At 37.9% G+C, this 19420-nt stretch overlaps 1 pseudogene; it reads left to right on the top strand.

Moving 5' to 3' along the window:
* The window catches only part of LOC105743897, a 55678-nt pseudogene that overhangs the window by 21909 nt on the left and 14349 nt on the right, over positions 1–19420 (top strand).

The raw sequence follows: 19420 nt of genomic DNA, 5'->3' as shown, positions 1-19420 counted from the left end.
TTCCGAGATATCTGGTGTGTGATTTCCAGTTTCCTCAGTGCTAGTGTCTTCTGCATTTGTACTGGGTGGACTTGGGGCCTGAGACTGCATTTTGTTCCTTTTGTCATTTTATATACCTGTCTTCTGACCTTTGGTGTAGAGCTTAGATAGAGTTATTACTTTAGCACCAGGTCCGGATCTATGAAGTTTGGATTCCTCCAGGTGGGTGTTGTTTGGATTTGGCTGCTGTGCTCCACTTCTTTTGCTGCAGCTGTTAGAGTTGAACCCTTTGTTGTCTCTCTGTCAAGATGTTCTGCTCCTGAAACAGCTGGGTGGGTCTTGCCTCTAGAGGCTGTCTTTCTTCTGTAAACATGTTTGGCTCCTTCGTCAAAGATAAGGTGGGTAAGTGTGTTTGTAGTTATATCTGCATCTTCTAATCCATTCCATTGATCCTTGGGTCTGCTTTTTTTTTTTCTAATACGATGCTGATTTTATCACAGTAGCTTTGTACAATAATTTCAAGTCAGAAATAGTAATGCCTTCTGCCTTGCCTTTGTTGCCCAGGATTGCCTTTGCTATTCTAGGTCTTTTCTGATTCCATATGTTGTGTGTCAGTTAACCAGGTGATTACTTTCAAGATTTGGCTATTGCAAACTGTGCCAGGTTAAGCATAAGTGTACATCTATCATTATAGTATGATGTTTTAATTCTTTTGGGAAGATGCCCAGGGGAGAAATAGTTGAATTCAATGGAACCCCAGTCAGATTTTTTTGAGGAATCTCCACACTTGATTTGCACTGTGGTCACAACAGTCTGCACTCCCACCAACAATGGAGCAGAGTTCCCTTTTTCCCAAAGGCCCAGCAGTATTTGTTGCTGGTTGAATTTTTTTTTTTTTTTTATGATAGCCATTCTTTCTGAGGTCAGATGGAATCTCATTGTTGTTTTAATTTGCATTTCTTGAATGACCTATGATGTTGAACATTTTTTCATATATTATTTGCTGTTTGTATTCTTCATCTGAGAAGTGTGTTTATCTCAGATGCCTGTTTTTAGATTAGGTCTTTGCATTTTGGGGGGGTCTTATTTTTTTAAGTTCTTTATATGTTCACAGTAGTAATCTTTTGCCTGAGGAACAACTGGAAAACACTTTTTCCTACACTGTGGTTGTCTCTTCAGTCTATTGGTGGTTTCTTTTGCTGTAAAAAAGCTGTTTAATGAGATCCAAGCTATTGATTCTTTGTGATAGTTCTGTGCAATTGGGAAACCTGTGCCTCTGACCTCTAAATTATTTCTTTACAGGGTACTGCTTTCCAAAACCAAAATTTGTATTCACACGGGGACAAGGAGTTGATCCATGGTCATTAGGTAAAGGGAAACAATATCTAAGCAGGAATTCCCCAGGTGAGTTCTTGAAACCTGACAGAAGGTTCACTGATTCACTAGGGGGACTCATAGAACTCAGTTTATAGTAATCGTTATGGCTGAAATGTAACAGAAAGAATATAGAACAGAATTGAAGAAGAAAAGGCATGGGACAAGGTGCAGAGTAAGCAAACATGCTGGGTTCCACAGCAATAAATTATAACACACATATATAGAAAGATAATTGGAAAGTTCAGTAGAAACTAGGGACTTTTTACTGTGGGCTGTTCACGGAAAAAACTTTTATTTAACATATGTAAAAAAACTGGACTTCCAGGTAGAAAGCAGGTACTGAACATAAATCACCTCATCTGTACAAAGAGCTTGTACACAGTAACACCCCTCCCCCAGAAGTTCTTAGCAGAGCTTGAATTCCAGGCAATTATCTTGAAATCTCAGTTGCCAAATACCAGCCAAAAGCTACAAACATACATACCTTTGTAAAAGTAGCAGACTGTGGCCTGCCACATCTATTATTCTCTGCACAGGAGTTGTACAATTCCACAGTGTAATATAGCATAAAATAATGAATCTGCTGCATTGACTGTTGGAATAAATTCATAGTTTAGAAGAAAACAATGCCAGATATTGTCTAAAAAATAACACTCTTACTTGTCTCACCTCAGTGTTCAGCTAGGATTTAAAAACATATGAGAAATAAAAGCAGTGCTAAAGACAAGCTTAAAAGAATATGTAAAAGTTTTGAATAATCAAGTTTTATGAAATAAGATCTACAGAAATTATAAGGAGCAGTATGAACAAACAGGTACATCAGGTTCTTAGGTTTTTTTCATGATTCTGGCACAAATCAAATTGTATAAGATCCAAATCAGATTTTCAGAATAAGGGCAACATGGAACTAACCACTGAATTTGATTAGGTTGTTGTCCAATTCAGATTGTGACCAGAATTGTGGAAGGAATGAGGTTCACATATTGAGGTATCACAAAATCAGATACGCTAGGTCTTTGCTCTTCTCTGATTTCCCTGCAGAGCCAGTACAATTGAAACTCCAACAGAGTGTTTAACGAACCATGAACTTACATCAGATCTTGCCTGCTGCACTTTATGGTAAACACAGATGTATTAGAACAAACACATAATTCATTTAATAATGGATTTATGACACAAGCCACAATTGAGAAGTTGTAACAGGGACCACATAAGAACCACTGCCAAATGCATTTACTCCCTGGCTTCTTATGGTTATTAACCCATGCTCTAGAAGCGTATTTTATAAAATATGATTCTATAGCTTTTCAAAATTCTACTCCAAAATCAAAGAGTAAACAACCCTAAAATAACATTGGAACATTGACAAAGCATAGAAATATTTCAGGTAAATGTCAATAAATTCCCCAAATAATATGAGACAAAGTCTTTTTGAAATCAGTGACAAATATATCCTTAAAAACATTTGATTAGAGATTAAGTCAAAGTCGAAACTATCCAATATTCACAGGATTTTCAAAAATTTAAAGTATGTATATGTGATGCTCTGAACTATGCATAAAACAATGCTTAGAGAAAAACTTTTGTTTCATATGTGTAGAGCCAAAAACAAAGGAAGTTTCAAAGGAAAATAAGAAAAAGCAAAATATATGATACAGATAAAATTCTTATGGTATAAGCATAAGACCAAAGGGATATTTTTCTAATAAAAATAATAAAGTATCTGACCTCAGCTAGAAAAACAAAGAAGTTTTGGCTAAGATTCCTAGCTTTAGAGCATAATCTTGGAATATTGGAGCTTGCACTTGCTGTCTTTCTTCTATAGCCTGATGGAGGCATCAGAGGTGTCAGAGACTGTGTGAGAAAACTCCTGTGTTGCACGAACTCTTTTACCCACTGAGATTATAATCTCCCAGAAAAGAATGGTCGCTCAGTCATTCTTCCACATTCAGGCATATACCATGTCATCAGTAGTTTTAATAATACTGTAGATTATCTCCAGAGCAAGTTAGAACAGGTGTTTCTTATTACTTCCTTTGGATCTCTAAATGCAAATGTCCCAGTGAAATTTCTGGAACTTCCAGCTCATCAGGCATAGGCTAGCACTGATGTGAGTTCCTGTGTATAAAAGAGGTAGAGAAATGTGAAATGCATCAGTATCACTGACCCTTTCCATCATGCCAGTTTTCAGCGACCTGTGCAGTGAGTCCCCGGTCTCCTGCTAAGCCTTAGGGCACGAGGCAGGGAAAAAAGAGCAAGAGATGAAATAGGGGTCCAGCAGGGATAAAGGATGACCAGTGGTTTGTGGGGAACAAAAAGCCATGAGGCATCCAGAACTTGGTATTTATTCATTACATCTGAGTCAAGGACAGGGAGTGAAGGGCAGTGAGTGTTCTGGGAATAGCATGGGCAACTCCAGTGAGCTGGAAAGAAGAACAAAGCTTTCTTGCAAGGATAAGGATGAGATGAGGAAGGGATAGTGAGAACCTGTAGTTTCCCCAGGTGTCTTAGCATCTTCAGCAGGTCTTTTCTTACTCTATGAGTGCTGCAGCCGTCATTATCCCTAGGGCTTTTAGGTATGACCAGAAAAGAATAGGAAGCTTCCAAGCTCCAGCCTGGCTCGAAGACCAGGACAAGGACAGGCTTGAACATCTGCTAGACTCAACTTATAATTTGTGGGCCCCAGCATATCAGGATGAAGTTCTTTGGAAAGAAGCAAAGGGATACAAATCTTATTTTCTATCTTGTGAGGTATTACTTACTAAAAGGTGAATTATTATTTCACATTTAGAATTTAGAAAGATAAAATGCCCATTTAACTATGTATTTGCTATCAACTTCAAGATGCTTCTTTATTTTATTGATAGTATAATCATTTGTTGGTACTTGACTGCTTTGAAAATGGCTATATTTGGTACTTAATGGCCATATTTTGGTAACTTGAAAATTTTGCCCTGATACTCATCCTTTGGTACTTACCATATAAACTTGAGTTTGTTGGTGTTTATTCCCTTGTGGTTCGCTAATCTTTCAGGCCAAAACAGTTTATTTGGTATTCATCATTTTTGGTACTCCTTGCTCTTACCTGAACCAATATGTAACAAGTACCCATGTACAATTTTAATCTGCTTAATATAACACGCCTCTCAGCTATATGAATCCACTCTGTAGCACTGGTTAAAATGAGTAATACAGGTCATAACTGCTTCTTGCTTCCAGATTTTAAATAAATGTTGCTTAAATTTGTGAGAAAATGTAAGAAAGGATTTTTTTCTTCTTCAGTTTATGAACTATTTTTCCCCAGCCTGAAAGATAAAAGCAAGTTATGTATCTATCAGGCCAAAGTACAGGATGATTTAAGGAAAGAATTATGAAATTACTGATATAACTAAACCATATAGTTCACTTAGGGGATAATGCCTTATAAAGATAATAAGGACCAGAAATGTTGTGGCCTACTGAAATGGTAGGTAGAACACATAATGAAAGTACATTTCACAAATGATGTGTCTGAGGTTTTTATCTCTGGTGCCTGGGCCCATGTTTTCAATCCTGCAAAGCTTTTCAGCACAGGCCTGATATTTGCTCATATATGTAGCAGCAAGTAATTGCTGTCAAATACATATAGCAGTTATAAGATAAAAAGTATGAAACATTTATGAAGTTTCTAGGGTTAGATTGAGCAATGATTTTTGTTATTATGTTGTTTTTGCTTTGAGGTATGATCTCTATATGTAGTTCAGGCTGGCCTTGAACTTATACCGTAACCCAGGATGGCTTTGAGCTAGCAGTGATCCCCTTGCCTCAGCCTCCTAAGAGCTGAAACATGATTCTTAAGCTTTGGAAAAATGAATAAAAAATAAAGACCTTGATATAATAAACTTAGGCACCAAAGACAGAACAGTGAATCCAATTTAGATGAGATAATGTCTAATTTCCAGTAAAGCATACTTTCAGTTAGACATTAATGTTCTATGGTGATATTACAGAACAAATTAAGGCATTCCTTATAGGACCATTTCTTTTAATATGAGAAAATTGATACAGTTATAATCTTGATGTTGATTTTTATGCATCTTTTTTGTTTTAAAAAGAAACAATTTCAAAACAAGATAGCAGAGTAACAGTAATATATTGCATATTGTTATCCTCTAAGTAGTTACTCAGAGTATAAGAAATAGGTATGAGATACTGTACAAACAATAATAGCAAAAACTTTTCAATGAACTAAAAGAAACCAGCTGTACAACTATCTTAATTATCCTGTGTGTATATATATATATATTTTTTTTTTCCTTTTTCTGTGTTCCTTTCCTCTTTCCCCCAGAACAGTTTTTCTTTTCTTTTAAGCAGTCTCTTCCCAATTCACAATATCTTTTGTATATCTTGGTCCTATTATTTGTTCAGCATCTCACACTAGTGACACTATATGATGTTCACACATGGGTCTGATTTCCTTCACTTACGAGTATAGTCTTGAGTTGCATTCATTTACCTAATAACATATCAAGGTTGTCATTTATGGCTGAGTAGTACTCCATTATAGATTTTAAAACTATACATCTTTTTTTTATCCATTTCTCAGTTTATGGACATTTGGATAGTTTCCAAGATTTAGCTATTGCAAATTGTGCTGCTATAAACATGGGTGCACATATATCACTACAGTATGATGTTTTAATTCTTCTGGGAACATACCTAGAAGAGGAATAGCTGGGTCAAATAGGAATTCAATTCTAGTTTATTAAGGAGTCTCCACAATGTTTTTCCACAATGGTTTCACCAGTCTCACATCCCACCAACAGTGGAAAAGGATTCCCTTTTCCTCATAGCCCCTCCAGCATTTGTTATTGGTTGATTTTTTTTTTGTGATAGCCAGTTTTTCTGGGGTGAAATGGAATCTCAATGTTCTTTTAATTTGCATCTCTTGACCAATGATGTTGAACATTTTTTCATATACTTATTTGCTATTTGTTCTTCATCTGAGAAGTGTGTATTCATCTGAGATGCCCAGTTTGGGATTGGGTTTTTGAATTTAGGGGTGTGTTTTTTTAATTGTTTATATGTTCTAGATACAGATCTTTTGTCTGAGGGACAACTGACTATAAATTTTCCTACTCCGTATGTTGTTTTTTCACCATGTCAATGATTGCTTTTACTTTGCAAAACCTTTTTAATAATATGAGATCCCAGACTGAGGATATTGCTCAGCAGCATAAATGCTTACCTGGAAAGCACAAGGTCCTGAGTTTGATCCCTGGTACTGCAAAAATAAATAAATAAATAAATAAATAAATAAATAAAACTATGAGATCCAATTTGCTGATTCTTTATGTTATTTTCTGTGTGTTCTGAGTTTTATTCATTAATTCTTTGCCTACACCTATATCTTTAAGATTTTTTTCCTAAATTCTCTTCCAGTAGATTTAGTGTTTCTATTTTAATATTTAGATCTTTGTGTCCTGTTACAATTCTGTATATGGTTGGATTTCTAAATTTCTTCGTAAAAATACGTTAATGCTTATTTCTACTTTTATAAAATTATTTTTCCTTCATATTCTTTAAGGACTTAAAGTTCACCATAATCAAGATGGAAAATGCCTGTTCCATGATATGCCAAAGCTGTTTGACATCTAGACACATAGGGTAAACCGAACTGCATATATTGCAGGTTAATAATAAGTTTCTCTTCTGGAGGGTTAACAACCTAAGTTAGCAGATCAAAATTGGAGAAAAGGAAGGACTGCTAGGTCAGCCAACATTATGGCCCTAGCCTTTCAAGGTCAGTGAAGACTCAGGACATAGGAGAACCTGTACTGTAACATCATGTAACTCAGTTGTGCTCCAAATTTTATGATCAAGATGATTATGGAACCACAGAGGAATGTGATCGATGATGTATAGTGTGCCTGGGGAGAGTCACATGGAGAGAAAAAACATTTTCTCAGGCTTTCACAGAGAGCAAATTGGTCAAGCAATGGCCATGACTCATCTTCACTGACACTGACAAAGGATCTAAGCAGAGTTACAGGATAAATCCTGAGGGTACTTGACTGACCTTATCAGACATAAAAGTTACATTTCTTGCTATATAAGTCTTGCTTTATCTTGGTCTTAACCATCCAGCAGAAAAGTATAAAAACAAGGTATATAAAGTAAAGCCATATTAATATTATTAGTTGTGAAAGGCTCAAGTCAATAACTTCTGAGGATAACCCACTAATATTATAGACTACTAGACAGTGTTAGATTATTTAGCTGAATTCAAACACCTATAGTATTTATATGCCAATAGAATATCCACCTCTGACAGGACAAAAAAAAAGAGAGAAAAGGGATACAAAGGAAAGATAACTTTGTGTTTATATATACAAAATAGTTAGGATAAATATACAGCTACTTTTGCTTAATTCAATGAGAAGAAAGAGGTGTACTAATAGTGTTTGGACAGGAAATTTTGTCTGCTTCTTGTACTATGGATAACCACTAAGAAGATAACAATGTACAATGTATTAATTATTGAAACTGTCCTATTAATCAGCTTTGAAACTGTCTCATTCATATTTATTTCTCAATTAAAAAGAATTAAAAAACTAAACAAAAAATGGGGATACAAATGAATGACCATTTTTGTATCTGTATATTCAAAGTAGTTAGGATAGATATACAGCTACATTCTTTTAATTCAGTGAATAGAAAGATTTGTTCTAAAAGTGTGTGTAAACAGGATATCATGTCTGTATCTTGTACAATTAATAACTACTAAGAAAACAATATGCAATGTATTAAACTGTCCTACTAATTTGATTTGAAACTGTCTCATTGCTGTTTCTCAATAAAATTATGGGAAAAAATGTAGATCTTTGATCCATCTTGACTTTAGTTTCATGCATGGTGATAGACTGGGTCTATATGACATGTGGAAAGTCAGTTTTTCCAGAACCATTTATTAAAGAGGCTATCCTTCCAGGGAACATGTTTGGACCCTTTATCAAAGACAAAGTAGATGAGTGTGTTTGGAGTTGCATCTTCATCTTCTTTTCCACTAATCCTCAGATCATTTTTCTTTTTGCCAATACTATGCTGATTTGAGTATAATTTGTAGTATAATTTTAAGTCAGGGATTTTTTTTTTCATGTATTTTAGGAAAGGGTCTATAGGGTGTTCCGGGTCTCACTACTAGATCAGACTTTATTCTCCTGTTCACAGCCTCCCAAATGCTGGGATTACAGGCGCGCACCATCACACCCAGTCTCAATTGCCCTCTCGGCGCGTGCTGGAGGTGGGGCTGGCACAGCAGGCCTAGGAATCAAACCCCCAGCCTGTGTGCCTGCTTGTAGGTGCTTTAATCTGCTGAGCTATTTGGCCAGCCCAAAGTCAAGGATTGTGATGTCCCTTGCCTTGCCTTTGTTGTCATGATTGCTTTTGGTATTCTAGGTCTCTTTTAGTTCCAAATGAATTTGAAGAATTTTTCTGAAGTTCTGTGAGGTATGCTAATGGTATTTTGATTGGAATTGTATTAAATCTGTAGAACAGTTTGGGATTATGGCCATTTTCACTGTGTTGTTTTTTCCTGTCCACAAGCAAGGAACATCTTTCCATTTAAATTTAGGAAGATGGATAAATAGAATAGAAAATTATTCCTCTAACCAGCATCATATAAATTAATATTTACCCAACTATTGTAGTATTTAACAAAGAATTTGGATTCTAGTATAGCATTCTGGTATATGCCTGTAATGACAGCACTCTGTGAACCTGAGACAGCAGAATCACAAATTTTAGCCTTGTCTGGAAGTTTATTGACTTAGTCAGGCACTGCTAAATAAAAGGCTTGGGATAAGTAGATCAGAATGAAGGCCCTTGTTACAATAACTAGTAGAACAACAGAAAAATAAAAATGAAAGGGAATTTGTAGTGCCAACCATATTCAGGTAAATCCACTGCAATCTGGTATCTTTTGATTTTATTATCATGTACTTAGTGTGGATAACCTATGTTGAATTTATGACATTTTCTGAGTCATTGGTTCTAGGATCTCCAGTTTTATAAATAAATTCCATTTTCTTCTTTCCTTTATATCTTTTCTTCTCTATTTTAAAAGTTATATATATTTTATGTATTTGGTATTGGGTCTCACAACATAGCTCAAACTCATAGTGATACTTCTGTTTTTAGCCTCCCCGGCACTGGGATTACAGGTGTGTGCCACCACATCTGGTCTTGGTGACTGTTCACCATGCCCAGGGCTGGGCTGGCGAAGCATGTGGTGCTGGGATTGAACCACAGTCAGTGCTTGCCTAAGCAGGCATTTAGGCCACTGGGCTATCTCACTGGCCCTTAAAATTATATTTTAAGATGCCAAATATGTTAATTTTTACTATCTACTATAAGTTTTTTAAACCAAAAATAGAGTACAGTTATTGAGTTGTTCTTCCTTCTTTGTAAGCAGTTATGTACTATTGTGACTCCCTTGATGTTCTACATTAGTTCAAAGTCTTTACTTTTCATTATTATTTTTAATTTGGGGAGGAACCAAAAGTTGCATGTTGCCAGATAAGTTAAATAAAAACATATTGTAGGACTGAGGAGATAGCTCAGTAGAATAAGCGCCTGGCAAGTTCAGCATCCTGAGTTCAATCCCCAGTACCGCAGGAAAAAGAAAACATATTGTAATATTTTTAGCAGCTTAATTTTCTCTTGGATGACATTTGGCAGCAGCATTCATTGTATTATTATAGTGCACCTTATAGAGGCATTCATGAAAGAGGATGTCCAGAACTGCTTAGATGATGGGATGTCCAGAACTGCAAGAATGATGGGATAAAAGTTCAATGAAAGGGGGAGTAATTTGAGGGTAATAAATGTTAATGGTTCTTTTATGGCATTAATATTTAAAATTTTAATATTGTATGTTTCAGTCACATTTGATAAGCCTCATTAATAAGAGCTGTGTAAAGTATCATATCTTTATTTTTCTCATTTCTAGAAGACTGCCAACCAGATAAGAGTCCAGAACACCAGGACAAGCATTGGTGGCAAGTTTCACTCACCAGAAAATCATTGACTACAGACAAAGAAACTCGCAGTAAACCACATTATTCAGACATAGATATTTTCCCTGCAAGACTGATATTTTGGCATTGTGACTCTGCCAGGCTGAAAAGCCAGGGTATTAACTCACTGGACTCACACTTTCAGTATTCAAGAGAAAAGTCTGGTGGTTTTAACTGCAATGAGAACTGGCTATTCCACATTAAGGACTGCAGCGAGAATACTAGAGAGAAAGACCTCAGTCATAAAATAGAGCCTATTTACCATCAGACAGTTTGGTATTTGAGACAACCTTTTAAATATAATGAAAGAAGCCACCTACCTGTGCCGTGTGGATAGGGCAAAGGAAGCTAGGTCAATAGAAAATTAAACTTTGTTAGGCACTGATGAAGTCCCTGATGTTTTAAGGAATACTTTTTTTTAGCTGTCCACTGGCCTATGTCTGGCACCTTGATACTTTTTGATCCATTCTGGGTTTTTTTAAAAAACAAAAATGAAAAGCACCTCAAAAAAAATAAATAAAAATAAATAAATATAATGGAAATAGAAAATCTTTCCTTGAAAAAGCTACTCTTATTCCATCTCAGAATACCTACCAAAAAGAGAAATCTTGCACATGTGATATCTTTGGGGAAAATTTACATGACAAGTTCACTGTTGTCTCTCAGAGTACTCATCCAGATAAGAGTCGCTGTGAGTTTAATGGAAATGGTTTCAGTAGGACTGCTCAAAAAACTGACCCAGCAGGAAAATCTTTCACACAGAAGTCACACATAAGAGAACAGCAGAAAATTTGTATTGAGGTAAAGAGCTCTGAACATGGAAACATCTTCAGCCAAAATCCATCCCTCCTAATGCATCATAGAACTCACCCAACAGGTAACACAGATACAGAGACTTATAGCTGCCCATTGACTTTTAATGTACATCGCAGAAGTCGTATACAGATGAAACCCTCTGAGTGTAGTAATTGTGGGAAATCCTGTTTTATGAATTCACATCTGAGTCAACCTCAAACAAACCTCACCCCAGAGAAACCTTATACATGTAATGAATGTGGGAAAGCTTTCAATGAGAAGTCACATCTAAAAAAAATCACAGGACTCATACTGGAAAGAAACCATATAAATGTGATGGATGTGAGAAAGCTTTCAGTGCTAAATCAGGCCTAAGGATACATCAGAGAACTCAAACTGGGGAGAAACCCTTTGAGTGTAGTGAATGTGGGAAATCTTTCAATTGTAAGTCAATCCTCAAAAAGTACATCAGAGAATGCACACAGGAGAGAAACCTTTTGAATGTAGTGACTGTGGGAAATCTTTTAGCCATATGTCAGGCCTAAGAAATCATCAGAGAACTCACAGAGGAAAGGCCATGTAAGTGTGATGATTGTGGAAAAACTTTCAAACAGAAATCAGGCCTAAGAAAACACCATCGAACACATACAGGGGAGAAACCATACAGATGTAATCAGTGTGGAAAAGCTTTTGGTCAGAAATCACAACTTAGAGGACACTACAGGATTCATACTGGGGAGAAAACATAAATTTAGTCACTGTGAAGAATCTTTTAGTGAGAAACCTCAGAGTACATCACAGAACTCATACTGGTGAGAAACCTTATAAATGTGATGTATGTGGCAAAAGTTTCAGGGAGAAATCAAACCTCAGAGTACATCAGAGAAATCACACCGGAAAAACCTTATAAGTATGATAAATGTGAAAACACATTCAGCCAGAAGTCAAACCTAACAGAACATCAGAAGGCTGTACATGAGACTAAATACACAAATGTAGAGTGTGGGAAATATAGGCAGTCTTTCAGTCAGTACTGATTTTGTTGGCTATCAAAATATTTACTCAGTAAAGAAATACTTTAAAGATTATTTATTTATTAATGTATTTAGTACAGAGGCTTGCTATGCAGCTCAGACTCGTAGTGATCCTCCTAGTTTTAGCCTACCCAGCACTGGGATTACAGGTGTGTGCCACTACACCTGAACTTGGTTACCAGCTCAGCATTCTTAGGGGCCGGGCTGGCATGGCATGCAGTACTGGCAATCAAACCCCTGTCCCTGTGCTTGCCAAAGTAGATACTTAGTCTGCTGAACTATCTCACTGATCCTTAAAAGATGGTTTAAACAGAATATAGTCTATGAGGGCTGGTGAGATGGCTCAGTGGTCTAAAGCACCTACTTAAAACAAGCTTAGCAAAGCGCAGGGACCACGGTTCAATCCCCCAGCACCACATGCCAGCCAGCCCCGCCCCCTGGTGGGCTGAGCTGGCCACACACACACACACACACACACACAAATAAAATTAAAAAAAAAGAAAAATTCTCTCATCAAGATATCTCATTACATAGCTTATAATTGAGTTTGGAATGTATAAAAGCCTCAACAAATCATCATACTTATTGCATAAAAGGGAAAAATTACAATTTGAGGAAGGTAAGTAATAACCTTTATCTAGAAATTTTAAGAACTATTTCATATGTAATATGAAAACTATATAATATGTTAATGATGTATAAACAATCACTAGAATAAAAGCTTTAAAAGCACAATGTGAATGACAGCATTAAACATATGTGAATATTTGTTGTTGTGTGTTGTTTATGTCTTGACATGTTCATTCCATTTACCAGGTATTTAATTTGTTTTAGAAGTCAGCATTGTGTCACCTTAACTATTATCACCTGAGCTACAACTTGCCCCATGTATATTAGTATACCTTTCGTGGGTAATATCTGAACAGTCTACCACACCACAGTCCCTATGTTCTGTTGCCTGTGATACAGACATACAGAGCGAGCCATTGTTTTCCAAGTGCCTCTTTATGCAAAGCAATGTTTTCTATGTATTTGGCTGTTATCATAGGATCACTAATACATGGAACACATACGCTGGTCTTCAGCATCAGATTCTTGACTATTGTTTAGTATATTAATGGGCCTTTGGAGGATATTCTTAATTTATGTTACTGTAAGTTTTATGTCTGACATTTTATCAGTTTCTTTTTCTGGTAAAATTGCCATCTGATCGTACATGTTGTCTGCTTTCCACTAAAACAGTTTTATGTGGTGTTTAGCATTCTTGGTCTTATTTAGGCAATTGATTAGATCCTTGTTTCTCTGTAGCTAAGCTTGCTCTAGAGATTTTGGATTTGTTTTTCTTGCCTTGTGACCTTACATTTTATGCATTTAAGAAAAATAGTAGGCTGCCCAGCCACTACTTTGATTTCTGAGTAGGAACAATACCTTTTTTTGCTACTTTTTAGGCAATAGTTAAAAAAAATTTTGACTTTCCATAAATGTTTCAGAATAGTTAGATGGGAAAAGAACGATTTTTAATAATGTTGCTGAAAGGGCCATACATTGATGTATTTTAATTTCAATATGTATTCAAAATTATGTAAACAAAATGTGCAAAATTTCAATTAAAATATTGAAGAAACTATAGGTGTAGGTACTCAGAAATTTTTAAGATAAAGCACAGAAAAGCATGAAATGTAAAATGGAAGGTAACTTGGAATTTATTTTTTATGGAAATGAATGAGAAAGCTACAGACTGGAAGATGGTATCTTTAGTAATACCTGACAAAGGACTTTCATCTATATTATATAATGAGCGTTTGTAATAATAAAAGCTAGTTAAAATAAGCAAAAAAATATTGAAACAAGTATTTCACTAAAGAAATTGCAAGGGTTCAATCCCTGGTGTGCCATGCTGGCCCCACCCCTGGGGCACACTGAGCCAGCAATTGAGATTGGTTGTGGTGGTGCGCACCCGTAATCCCAACTCTTGGGAGGCTGGACACAGGCAAATCACTAGGAGTCCTATCTATATAGTGACCCTGTAGACCCTGTAGATCGTGTTCTAAAATACAAAAAGGAACTACATAGGTACCCCCATTAGCACTAGAAAATATGTATGAAATGTCAGTAAACAAAGAAGTGCAAGTTAAATTGTAATATGATAGCATCATTGATATTGGTAATATTTTACCAGTTTTTATTCTGGTTGTCTGTAGAAACAAAATGGTACAAAAATCTTCCTATTGCTTGGGGGGGAAAATGTCTTTCAAGAGAAAACTATATAACATTACGAGTACTGCCATACGATGGCACAGCACCCAAAAACAAAAGGAAGGAACTGCTAAGTCACGTGACTGATGGATCTCAACAAGATCATTCTGAAGCAGAACAAAAGACTAGAACTATGTTCTACTTACATGAAATTCTAAGCAAGACATACCTAATATAGATCGATAGTAAGCAGAACATTGGTTGCTTGTGGGGAGGAGTTGGTGAGGAGTCACTGAGTCAGTTGTCAAGTAGTTTTGTGTGGTGAAATTTTGCACATCTAGATGGTGGTAGTGTTTACAAAGCTATATGATGCTTCAGAATTCAAAATACACTCAGTGCGTTTTATGGAAGTTATGCCTTAGTAAATTGATTTTAAAAATCATAAGTGAATTTTGAATCCTCATATGATCCATTAGATTCTGGATTTGCCTTCTGGTATATTGCCTTTGCCACTTGGCTATTTATTCTCTTTCCCCCAAAAAGCATGGGGCAGCTGTCTCATGGGGCAGCTTCAGTTCTCTTTCATGTGCCACAGCTTCTTCATCTGTGAAAGGTGTGAAGATGGCAATAACGTGCAGTCCTTGCTTTGGAGGCATTTTCTGATTCACTTTTCTGTTTTCTCTGTTTTGGGCATTTTCTGTTATCGTTCATTTGAAACAGTGCCTGACATAGTAAATATTTTTCTATCACCATTATCTATTTTACTAGAATTATCAAAACTCAAAGGTCTGTGTCCCTTAAGAGAACCTAAGAGAGAGGTTCCATAATAAAATGAAAAGATGAATTAGTCCTAAAGGACATTCAGCCTTGATGTAAAAGATGTGTGAAGGTTCTTTGTACCATGGTGGCATCATGGTCCACAGGCCAAGCATCGGTCTGTGGAAGCACCGAATCAGCTCAGGGCGCAGGCTAATGGCTTCTCCCAGACAGCACAGGTTGCAAGTTTGAGCAAATTTCTGGGCCAGTGTATGAAAAGGGCTCTTAGGATCTGAATCTCCAAGGATCTCTAGGAAGGCCTGATTATACTGGGCAAGACAGTCCCCAGAGGGATCCACCACGACATGGGACTTGACCTGTAGAAGGAGGAGTGGTACTGGGTCTGGGTCAGGGCCTTTCCAGGCCTAGGGTCTAAGCAGTGTTTTTGGTTTGGTTTAATTTGGTTCTTTTGCTGGTGGATTTGTTCACAGCAGAGGCCACTTCATTGGTGCTTCGTGCACCTGTCTTCTCACCTGTGTGTCTCCCAGACTGGGGCCATCTTGGAGCCCAAGAAGGGCACAGTGACTGCCATTGCACCAGAAAGGTAACTTTGGCTCATGCAACAGATGGCAGGGCAGCTTCCACATGCTCAGGAGTGGCACACAGTGCTCAGAGCAAATTTATTAAAGGAGTACTTCTGACAGACACTGGGAAATTGTTTCCACAACCTTATTTTCTTGGGGAAAATATGAATACAAATTATAAGTGAATTTTTCTTACTCTGGCTTCTTGGAATATTTTTCTTTTAGCTATACATATACTTTTTGCCCTGTCCCATGAGTTTTGTTCTGTTTTTTTTTTTTTGTTGTTGTTGTTGGGTTTTTTTGTCTCTGAGTATTGATTTCACCATTTACCTATTGATTGTGTTAATTTCCAAAAATGTATGGATTTTCCAGTTTGCCTACTACGGTGGACTTCAACTTCTCCTTGGGTTGTGAGTGAAATTATCTACATCATCCCAAAGAAATCACATCAGAAGTCATGATAACTTCCTTAATATTTTTAATATCTAATCCATATACAATTTCCCCAGTTCTTAAATGTAGTCTGCAGCTTGTTTTCTGCAACCAGAATCCAGTCAAGGATTACACACTCCATGTTTATGTTAGGTTAAAAAAATCTGATACATAACCTCAGAGATTCTAGCAGAACCAGACTTTAAGGTGATAGCACAGGCTGTTAATAGTTTCTGCCAACAAAGATCAAAATGAAATTATGGAAGATAAAAATGAAAATGAGAAAGTAATAAATAAGCACAAAGCATTGTGGGAAATGTCCTAGTGGTGGGCTGCCATACAGCATGGTGGGAGTGGGTGTCCTCATTGCTTCATGCTAGCATACTCAGCCCCACCCCACTCCCCATCTCCACCTGCAGTCTTCTGGGTCCCCAGGACCCCATGTTCCAAGCTGCGGTAAGTGAGAGTGAGGGAACCCTGCCTTTGCTAGGAATGTACCTGTGTTCAGGGCTTAAGAATTAGTTGGGGTGCTCTGGTACGGGGGATGGGGTGCCGAGTCCCAGTCTGGTGCAAGAGCAGACTGTAGCTGAACCTGAGACTTTGGATGTCCCAAGTAGGTCCTCAGGAGATGTGTTTATAATTTACTGACCAGGAACTGCCAGCAGGTCCCAGGAGGCCTGAGCTAGGAGCCCTGTCACTTGGACATGACTCCAGTTTCTCATCTGAAAATGAGGTTATGCATCAAGGCATGGTTTGCAGAGGTGCACATCCACTGGACAGCACTGAGCTGAATGCTGTTTAGAAGGTTGTAGACGCTGACTCCTCTCATATTAGCAAGACTTTTCCTTTCACTGGGTATTTCACTTAATTCTCACAACCACCTTATTAATAGTTTAAAGCCATGTGGTTACAGCAAGAATGAGGGTTAAAATGGTAGACTCGGTTACAAAGGGACCCACGATGCAGGTACAGATATACTTCACTGCCCAAGCCAGGCAGTTTGTACAATCCTGCCCACCTAAACCGTTCTCAGCCTTCATAACCCTAGGTGAGGAACTCATGCCCACCTCCCCAGGAGGAAGTTTGTGAAGTCCCAGCTCACAGAATCTCATGTAGTAGTGGGTCTGATGTTGACTCCAGAGCCCTGGGGTCAGTGAGGCTCCTGGCACATCTGCACCATCCAGGCTTTGTCTTGGGAAGACACCACCTGATACTCTGGGTGTAACTTAGGTTTCTCATCTGAAAATGGGGTTATTAGATAAAACTGCATCGTGGAATGGTTCTGAGTGGTGCCACATTACCAGGACGTATTTAGCCAGTGGAGCTAATTTCATTTTTGGTTTTTTTTTTATTTTTTATTTTTTTTATTTTAGGACAGGGTCTACAGGGTCTCACTACGTAGATCAGACTCATAGTGATTCTCCTGTTTTCAGCCTCCCAAGCGCTGAGATTACAGGCGTGTGCCACCACATCCAGTCTGAATCACCTCAGTGCACCCCAGGGGTGGGGCCAGCACAGCACACTATATGGAGCTAATGTTTACAGGCTTCTAAATAGCATTCAGCTGGAGCACCGCTGTCCCATAGAAACAGAGAGTGACTCAAATGTAATGTTAAATGTTCTAGCAACTGCATGAAAACCTAAAAAGTTGCAGAACTAACTTAGAGAACATACTGTGTTTTCTCCAGTGATTCAGATGTTATTTCAAGTTGTGGCACCAGCCACATTTCCAGCTCGGTAGTAGACAGCAAAGTCTGGCAATGAGTTCTAACAAAATGAGGGTTCAGCCTGGTATCAGTAGTTCTCAATCAGGGTGATCAAGCTCCAAAAGAATTCTGACAATGTATGTGACCATTTGTCATCACTGGGAGGAGGGGGCAGCATCTATGGGTTGCTTACTAATGGTCCTACATATCCCACAGTGCACAGGAGACACCCCACAATGAACAGTTAATTAGCAACTCCAAGTATCATTGGAGCCAAAGTAGAGAACACTGCTTTTCAACATTTCAGCTAAAATGAATTTGTACCCCAGGTTTGAGTCCAGCTGATCTGGTGCAGAGAAGCTCTACTGTGGCTGAAAACAGCAGCTTAAGAGGGAAGACAAATCCCACCTGGAAGAAGAGGCCTGTGGGACAGGCCCAGCCCCAGAGTTCTGGAACAGATGCAGAAGAATCCAGAAAGGACTAGGGAACCAGATGGGATTAGATCTTGACTTTCCCCAAGAGAAGCAATTGGTAATTCCCTAGCCTAGACAGGGCCAGGCTTGATGGCTCCTGAACTGATCACAGGCTGTGTGACAACAGTGTAGCCCAGCCTGCAGGAGGAGATGTGAGCAGTGGTGGAGAAGAATGGGTGGCTGCCAGGCAGAAAGAACCACTTTCTTGGCAGGGTTTTCTCCATGGTCTCCAAGGCAGACATAACTATTAGAATGAAACACTTCCTCACCAGTCCTTGATGTAGCCCCTTTTTCTTCTTTCTTGCCTCACACTTTCCTGATCAATGTCTGTAACGTGTAGTCTTATTAGAGATGTGCTGGACTGTCCTCTATGCTGAGCTATAGTATAGAATCACATAATACTAATACAAGAAAGGAAGGATTTTACTTATGACTCTTTGGAAACCTTAAAAAAAAATGGGCAGCATGGGGCCACGGAGATAGCTCAGCGGCCTAAGCACCTTCACTAGGCAAGCACAAGGACCCGGGTTTGATCCCCAGTACATGATCTGCCGACACCCCCCCCCTCGACAGGCACAGCCGGCCACCAAGACTGGGTGTAGTGGTGCATGTCTGTAATCCCAGCACTGGGGTGACTGAAAAAGGAGAATCACTGTGAGTCCAAGCTGTACAGAGATACCCTGTAACATTAAAGGAGCTGGGGATTTGGCTTAGTGGTAGAATGCTTGCTTAGCAAGCTGGAAGCCCTGAGTTCAGTCCTCAATATCAAAAACAAAACCTCCCCTAAAAAACAATTCAATCAAAAAAATACAGTAAAATAAAAAAAGACCAAAATCAAACAAATTAACTCCAAATACATTTTTTAAAAAATGTGTAGCATTATGAATGATTTGACCAAGGTCTCTTAAAACAGACCTACCAGGAGAACAGTCTTGTTTACATGTGAGTCCCATAACTGCCCCAAGATATTAAAAACGTAGATTTTGTATTGATTTTTTCCATGTGTGTGAGCAATGGGGGACTCATACGAAT

Source organism: Octodon degus, unplaced genomic scaffold, assembly GCF_000260255.1.
Source record: "Octodon degus isolate 3935 unplaced genomic scaffold, OctDeg1.0 scaffold00184, whole genome shotgun sequence".
Taxonomy (NCBI): Eukaryota; Metazoa; Chordata; class Mammalia; order Rodentia; family Octodontidae; genus Octodon; species Octodon degus.
Note: the sequence above shows the minus strand (reverse complement) of the source record. Positions and strands in the feature narration are given on the sequence as shown.